This window comes from Kogia breviceps, chromosome 14, assembly GCF_026419965.1.
Source record: "Kogia breviceps isolate mKogBre1 chromosome 14, mKogBre1 haplotype 1, whole genome shotgun sequence".
Lineage (NCBI taxonomy): Eukaryota > Metazoa > Chordata > Mammalia > Artiodactyla > Physeteridae > Kogia > Kogia breviceps.
The window spans coordinates 86,995,768-87,004,286 of NC_081323.1; positions in this window are offsets into that span (position 1 = coordinate 86,995,768).

The window sequence follows — 8,519 nt, forward strand, 5'->3', positions numbered from 1 at the left end:
GGAGGCGTCTCCCTTGGCAGCCCCCGATGGACCTAAAGGCTGGCCATGCACACACCATCTTCACGGTGTTGCCGGGCCGGCAGTGACCCTGGTGGTTTCCCGCCACATCTGATCGGATCCGTTCCCATCCCGGCGCCATTTTGAGGGGCAGGTTATGGGCTCCCCAGTCTTGAAAGTCCAACCTGGTCCTAGCTGTAGGCCTTGTCCCAGAAAGTCTGCTCTTTGAGGCGCTCCATGTCGGACGCGTTATTTTGTAAAAAAAAAAAATGCCTGGCCTTCAGCCCTCATGACAATCCCCGAAATAGGTACTGTTAGCCCCGTTTTGGGGTAGAGGAATCAGAAGCAGCCTTTCTCAACATTTTTACTCTGGAGGCACCCTTGAAATAATTATCAGGTGTCAGGAAACACTTGCCTAAGTATTATGTCTGCAGCTCATGATAGAATATGCCGATATATATATATATGCATACACGCATATGAGACGCCGAATATATGAACTGGACAGTGGCCAGGCCACATATAAAAGCAGACCTGTGGGGACTTCACTGGCGGTCCAGTGGTTAAGACTCCAAGCTTCCGATCCAGGAGGCGGGGGTTCCATCCCTGGTGGGGGAACTAAGATCCCACATACCGCGAGGCAAAAAAATAATAATAATTAACACCAGAACTCTGACCTACCACCTCTGTGAGCTACCCAAGAAACCAACGCCCTTACCTACAGTAAAAAGCCCAGGAAGCCAGACCACGATCTCTAGTCACATTCCAGGAAGCTAAACAGTAACTTTTATAGCAGTTGGCTCCAAAGGACCAGGACTGGATCAATAACTGACAGCTTCCCTGGTTTTTGCACCTGCTTCTAATTAGGACCAACCAAAGAAAGTCAAACATGCTCCCCTAACCAAGTTCATAGGGTGCCTTGCATCTAGTTAGCCAGCCTTCAGCTTTCCCATACCAAGAGCCTCCAAAGAGGGCATACCAGATATCTTCCTTTTCCCACTGTAAAACTCTCGCATTCCTCTGCCTGTCTTTGAGTCTCTACTGAAACAAGTGACAGTGACTGTCTCATTTGCTCTAACAAGCTCTGAATAAATAGCCTTGCCTGTTTTCATTTGGTTGGTCTTCATTTAGTTTCAAAGATACAGTTAATGGTAAATATTTTTCTGTAGATTCTGCTTATTTTGACTAGCTGCTGTATTGTGTGGCTTTCCTTTCATTCTTTCCTCTCATTATTTGCTATTAAAATTTATTATTCAAAATTCACTCAGTGGGGCTTCCCTGGTGGCACAGTGGTTGAGAGTCCGCCTGCCAATGCAGGGGACACGGGTTCGTGCCCCGGTCCGGGAAGATCCCACGTGCCGCGGAGCGGCTGGGCCCGTGAGCCATGGCCGCTGCACCTGCGCGTCCGGAGCCTGTGGCGGGAGAGGCCACAACAGTGAGAGGCCCGCGTACCGAAAAAAAAAAAAAAAAAAAATCACTAAGTGAAGGTAAAAGGAATTTAAACTTAAAATGATGCTTTTCAGATCATCAGTGCAACACAGAGAAGAACTTTCTGATTCTAGAGCTGTTGAAAAGTGTAATGGGTTTCAAGTGGAGGGTCAGAGGGTATTGGAAGAAAAATTTCCTTTGTTATTGTATAGATCTGTGCTGTTCAATACAGTAGCCACTAACTACATGTGACTACTGAGTACTTGAAAGGTGGCCAGTCCAAATTAATATGTGCATTACAGGGAGATCAGCTCGGTGCTTTGTGATGACCTAGAGGGATGGGATAGGGAGGCTCAAGAGGGAGGGGATATGGGGATATATGTATACATACAGCTGATTCACTTTGTTGAACAGCAGAAACTAACACAACACTGTAAAGCATTTATACTCCAGTCAAGATGTGGGAAAAAAAAAAAAAAAAACCAAAAGAACTTTTTGGCCAACCCAATACATGTAATAGCAAAATAAATAATAAGATGTGCTTTAATTGTAAAATACCCTGAATTTTGAAGACTTGGTATGAAAAAAGTGAATGTGAAATATGTCATTAATAGTTTCATAATGATTATATGCTGAAGGAACAATGTTTTAGACACACTGAGTTAAATAAAACACTATTAAAATTAAAAAATAAAAATAAAACGATGTTTTTCATATGCTTCTAACATGTATACTGCTAAAGTTACTAAAGCTTAAAGCTTTGGGATATCCTATATTACATAATAGTGTTAATAAATTTGACTTCTTATTTTACAATGTTGCTAGAACTGCCTGCAGAGTTTAAACAACCAAATACGATATTGGGCTGAAATAGATATCCTCTGTGACATGTATCTTGTGTGTGTGTGTGTGTTGGACAGGAATGTTAGGGGTAAGGAACGTCATTATGTGATTTTGAAAAACCTATAAAATGATCATTTAAGCTACTTATTAATATGTTCAAAAAGTTTCATATCAATTAATGTTTTGCATTATTGGAAACAACCTGTAAGAACTTTTAAAATACGCTGTTAGGTTCAGCTCATGCTCTTTTTGAAAAAAAGGAAAAAGTAATCTTATTTTTTTGTAACATGGGATTGCTTTTCCTTTTGTTTCTAATTCCTGTATTAGGTTTGGATATCAGGGATTTGAGTCCTTTGCAGATTCAGCTACATAGTTTTCTACCTTTTGGTTTGTTCTAGAGAGAATTATAAACAACAGAAATCATCTCCTTAAAAAAGTTTGGAAAGATTCATTTGTGAACATTTTGAGTACAGAACCTTTTACAGGATAATTGTTTGTATTGTTTGTATTAAGTCTTTTTATTGTTGTTGTTCTTTTCCTGTTTAATCAACTTTGGTAACACATTTTTTTTCTTCCAAATTGTCTTTTAATTCAGTACTTTCAAGTTTTTTACTACGTTATTTATCATGTCTGTTACTTTGAATTATTTAAAATTTCCAGATGTATTTTTAGAGAGTTTTCCAAGAACTGGTATCTCTTTTGTATTGATTAGAACAACCAGAGATTTATCACTTATTTTTTTCCCAAAGAGAAAGCTTTAGATTTGTTTATTCTTTCTCTTCGTCTCTGATGAGAGAGAAAATAAAACTCTTACAGGTATCATCTTCTAACATCAAGATTACATGGAAACTGGGCTTCCCTGGTGGTGCAGTGGTTAAGAACCTGCCTGCCAACGCAGGGGACATGGGTTTGAGCCCTGGTCTGGGAAGATCCCACGTGCCGTGGAGCAACTAAGTCCATGTGCCACAACTACTGAGCCTGCGCTCTAGAGCCTGCGAGCCACAACAACTGAACCCACGTGCCATAACTACAGAAGCCCACGCACCTAGAGCCCATGCTATGCAAAAAGAGAAGCCACCGCAAGGAGAAGCCCATGCGCTGCAACCAAGAGTAGACCCCGCTCGCCGCAGAGAAAGCCTGTGCAGCAACAAAGACCCAATGCAGCCAAAAATAAATAAATAAAATAAATAAATTTATTTTTTTTAAAAGAACCAATGCTCAAAAAAAAAAAGATTACATGGAAACTACTTTAAAATAAATGGGGAAGGGGATCATTCCAATCCTAATTATAAAATGAGAACTAAAAATGGATGGAGCTATATTGCTTAGGAAATGGATGAAACTGCTGTAATGGAGACACTAAAACAATGGTGCCTTAAAAAAATCATAGACAATTATTTCTCATAAGCTCATCTAAGAAACTTAGAAAACTAGGCTTCTTCTAAATGACTACTCTACCATCTCTAGGGCATTTTCCTCCTCTCCATGATTCAAGATGCCCATTAACCACATCTGTATCTCAAACAGCAGTAAGAAGGGGAAAGTGTATAAAATGTCCTTTGTTTTAAGGGCACAATCCAGAAGAGGCATGAGTCATTTCTGCTCACATCCCACTGGACAGGTCTTAGTCATATGACCACTGCTATCTACCGGGAAGACCAGGAAAAAAAGTCTTTATGCTGGGAGGGCAATATTCCCAGCCCCAAAATCAGGGATTCTGTTACTACAGAAGCAAAGAATAGATATAGGGAGGGAACTAGCAGTCTCTGCTGTAGGAGATAAGAGGGGATTCGCAACGTCATGGAGAATGCCACCCCAACAGGTGAAGCAGATTGTGACATGAACAATGAACCTCCCCCCACCTCGCTGAGCTGGACTATAGAATGAATTTTATCCATTTACCCCATTTCACTACAGGACAAAATTTAATCTTGGGGGTGGAAATGATAAGCCGTAATAGCTTACCTGGATATGCTGGATAGAGCTGGAGACAAGGGAATCTTACTGCTCTGATTATAGGTTTTTATGTTTTCAATTTCTTTGAAGAACATAATAAACGTACAATATAACAAATCAAACAATACAAATATAGAGAGAAAGCTAATTCCTCAGCCCCTACGTTCCAAAGTAACAAATATAAATAGGCTGGTATCCACTCTTCCATATAATTCCCCTGCCTCCATGCAATCATATATAAAACCATACAAGGACCATTCACATTTAATATGATTATTAATATGGCTGGGTTTAAATCTCTCATCTTGCTATTTGTTTTCTGTTCATCCCATTCGTTCTTTCTTCTTTTCATCTTTTCCTGCCTTCTTGTGGATTAACTGAATACATATATTTTAAAAATAATTTTATTTATTTATTTAATTATGGCCGGGTTGGGTCTTTGCTGCTGCACGTGGGCTTTCTCTAGCTGCAGCCGGTGGGGGCTACTCTTCCTTGTGGTGCGTGGGCTTCTCATTGCAGTGGCTTCTCTAGTTGAGGAGCACGGGCTCTAGGCATGCAGGCTTCAGTAGCTGTGGCACGCAGGCTCAGTAGTTGTGGATCAAGGGCTCTAGAGCACAGGCTCAGGAGTTGTGGCACATGGGCTTAATTGCTCCGTGGCATGTGGGATCTTTCTGGACCAGGGATTGAACCTGTGTCCCCTGAAACAGCAGGCAGATTCTTAATCATTGTGCCACCAGGGAAGTCCCTAATTGAATATTTTTTTACAATTCTTGTCCTAGCCTATTTGGGCTGCTGTAATAGAATACCATAGATCAGGTGGCTTACAGTTCTGAAGGCTGGGAAATCCAAGATCAAGGTCCCAGCATATTCAGTGTCTGGTGAGAGCCTACTTCCTGGTTCACAGATGCAGGTCTTTTCACTGTGTCCTCACATGGTGGAAGGGGCAAGGGAGTTCTATGGGGTCTCTTTTATAAGGCACTAATCCCATTCACGAGGACTCTACCCTCATGAGCTAGTCACCTCCCAAAGCCCCCACCTCCTAATGCCATCACTTTGGGGGTTAGGTTTCAACACTTGAATTTTGGGGAAACAAATATTCAGTCTATAGCAATTCCATTTTATCTCTTGTCAGCTTATTAGCTATAACTCGTTTTCTTATTTTAGTGGTTCTTTTAGATTCACAGTATCCATTTTAATTTATCATAATCTATCTTCAAATGATATTATATGACATCATTATTATTATAGCCTTCTCTGGCACTCTGTCCTGAGGACTCTAAGTACTTTGGTCTCCCTTGACTCTCAGGTTCAGTCCTTCAACTCAGGGAGTCCACTGGACTTCACCTGGGTTACCCTCTTTATGCCCAAGCCTGAAAACTCTCCCAAGACTGTAAGCTGGGGCAATCATACAGTTCCTTCATTAATTTCCCAGCTCTCAGGAATCACTGTTCGTTTCCTGATGTCCAATGTCTCACAAATAATTGTTTCACACATTTTGTCTGGTTTTGTTTTTATCACGTGGAAGAGTAAATCTGGTCCTTGTTACTCTATGTTCACTGGAAAGAAAAGTTCATCTTCATTTTTGAAAGATATTTTCACTGTATAGAATTCTACATCAACAGGATTTTATTTTGTGGTTTTTTTTCTTTCACCACTTAAAAAGAGGCATTACATTTTCTTCTGCCTTGCAGAATTTCTTCTTCTTCAACATAGAAGTTGCCTTTATTATTTTACTGTGTTTATTTTTATGCTTCCATATTAGGAATTTTAGAAAAAGAACATCAAACTAAACCCAAAGAAATTAATAGAAAGAAAAAGGATAGAAAGAAAATAAGTTTGGAGGATAAATTGATAAAATAGAAAATAAATAGGACTTCCCTGGTGGCGCAGTGGTTAAGAATCTGCCTGCCAATGCAGGGGACACAGGTTCGAGCCTGGTCCGGGAAGATCCCACATGCTGCCGAGCAACTAAGCCCATGACCCACAACTACTGAGCCTGCGTGCCACAACTACTGAAGCCTGTGTGCCACAACTACTGAAGCCCGTGCGCCTAGAGCCCACACTTTGCAACAAGTGAAGCACTGCAATAAGAAGCCTGCGCACCGCAATGAAGAGTAGCCCCTGCTCGCCGCGACTAGAGAAAGCCCATGTGCAGCAATGAAGCCCCAACACAGTCAAGAGTAAGTAAGTAAATAAATAAACAAACAAACAAATAAATTTGGTAAAGTAGCAGGATACAAAATTAATGCACAGAAATCTCTGGCAAGGCTTCCCTGGTGGCGCAGTGGTTGAGAATCCGCCTGCCAATGCAGGGGACACGGGTTCGTGCCCCGGTCCGGGAAGATCCCACATGCCGCGGAGCGGCTGGGCCCGTGAGCCATGGCCGCTGAGCCTGCGCGTCCGGAGCCTGTGCTTCGCAACGGGAGAGAGAGGCCACAACAGTGAGAGGCCCGCGTATAACAAAAAAAAAAAAAAAAAGAAATCTCTGGCATTCTTATACACTAATGATGAAAAATCTGACAGTGAAATTAAGAAAACACTCCCATTTACCATTGCAATAAAAAGAATAAAATATCTAAGAATAAACCTACCTAAGGAGACAAAAGACTTGTATGCAGAAAACTATAAGCCACTGATGAAAGAAATTAAAGATGATACAAATAGGTGGAGAAATGTACCATGTTCGTGGATTGGAAGAATCAACATTGTGAAAATGACTCTACTACCCAAAGCAATCTATAGATTCAATACAATCCCTATCAAATTACCACTGGCATTTTTTACAGAACTAGAACAAAAAATTTCACAATTTGTATGGAAACACAAAAGACCCCAAATAGCCAAAGTAATCTTGAGAATGAAAAATGGAGCTGGAGGAATCAGGCTCCCTGACTTCAGACTGTACTACAAAGCTACAGTAATCAAGACAGTATGGTACTGGCACAAAAACAGAAATATAGATCAATGGAACAGGATAGAAAGCCCAGAGATAAACCCACACACATATGGTCACCTTATCTTTGATAAAGGAGGGAAGGATATACAGTAGAGAAAAGACATCGTCTTCAATAAGTGGTGCTGGGAAAACTGGACAGCTACATGTAAAAGTATGCAATTAGAACACTCCCTAACACCACACATAAAAATAAACTCAAAATGGGTTAAAGACCCAAATGTAAGGCCAGACACTATCAAACTCTTAGAGGAAAACATAGGCAGAACACTCTATGACATAAATCACAGCAAGATCCTTTTTGACCTATCTCCTAGAGAAATGGAAATAAAAACAAAAATAAACAAATGGGACCTAATAAAACTTAAAAGCTTTTGCACAGCAAAGGATACCATAAACAAGACCAACAAAGACAACCCTCAGAATGGGAGAAAATATTTGCAAATGAAGCAACTGACAAAGGATTAATATCCAAAATTTATAAGCAACTCATGCAGCTCAATAACAAAAAAACAAACAACCCAATCCAAAAATGGGCAGAAGAACTAAACAGACATTTCTCCAAAGAAGATATACAGATTGCTAACAAACACATGAAAGAATGCTCAACCTCATTAATCGTTAGAGAAATGCAAATCAAAACTACAATGAGATATCATCTCACACCGGTCAGATTGGCCATCATCAAAAACTCTAGAAACAATAAATGCTGGAGAGGGTGTGGAGAAAAGGGAACACTCTTGCACTGCTGGTGGGAATGTAAATTGATACAGCCACTATGGAGAACAGTACGGAGGTTCCTTTAAAAACTACAAATAGAACTACCATACGACCCAGCAATCCCACTACTGGGCATATACCCTGAGAAAACCATAATTCAAAACGAATCATGTACCAAAATGTTCATTGTAGCTCTATTTACGAGAGTCAGGACATGGAAGCAACCTAAGTGCCCATCAACAGATGAATGGATAAAGAAGATGTGGCACATATATACAATGGAATATTACTCAGCCATAAAAAGAAATGAAACTGAGTTATTTGTAATGAGGTGGATAGACCTGGAATCTGTCATACAGAGTGAAGTAAGTCAGAAGGAGAAAAACAAATACCATATGCTAACACATATATATGGAATCTAAGAAAAAAAAATGTCATGAAGAGATTAGTGGTAGGACTGGAATAAAACACAGACCTACTAGAGCATGGACTTGAGGATATGGGGAGGGGGAAGGGTAAGATGTGATGAAGTGAGAGAGTGGCAGGGACATAAAGAAAAAGTAAATTAATTAATTAATTAATTAATTAAATAATATGTTTTTTAAAAAGAAAAAGAAAATAA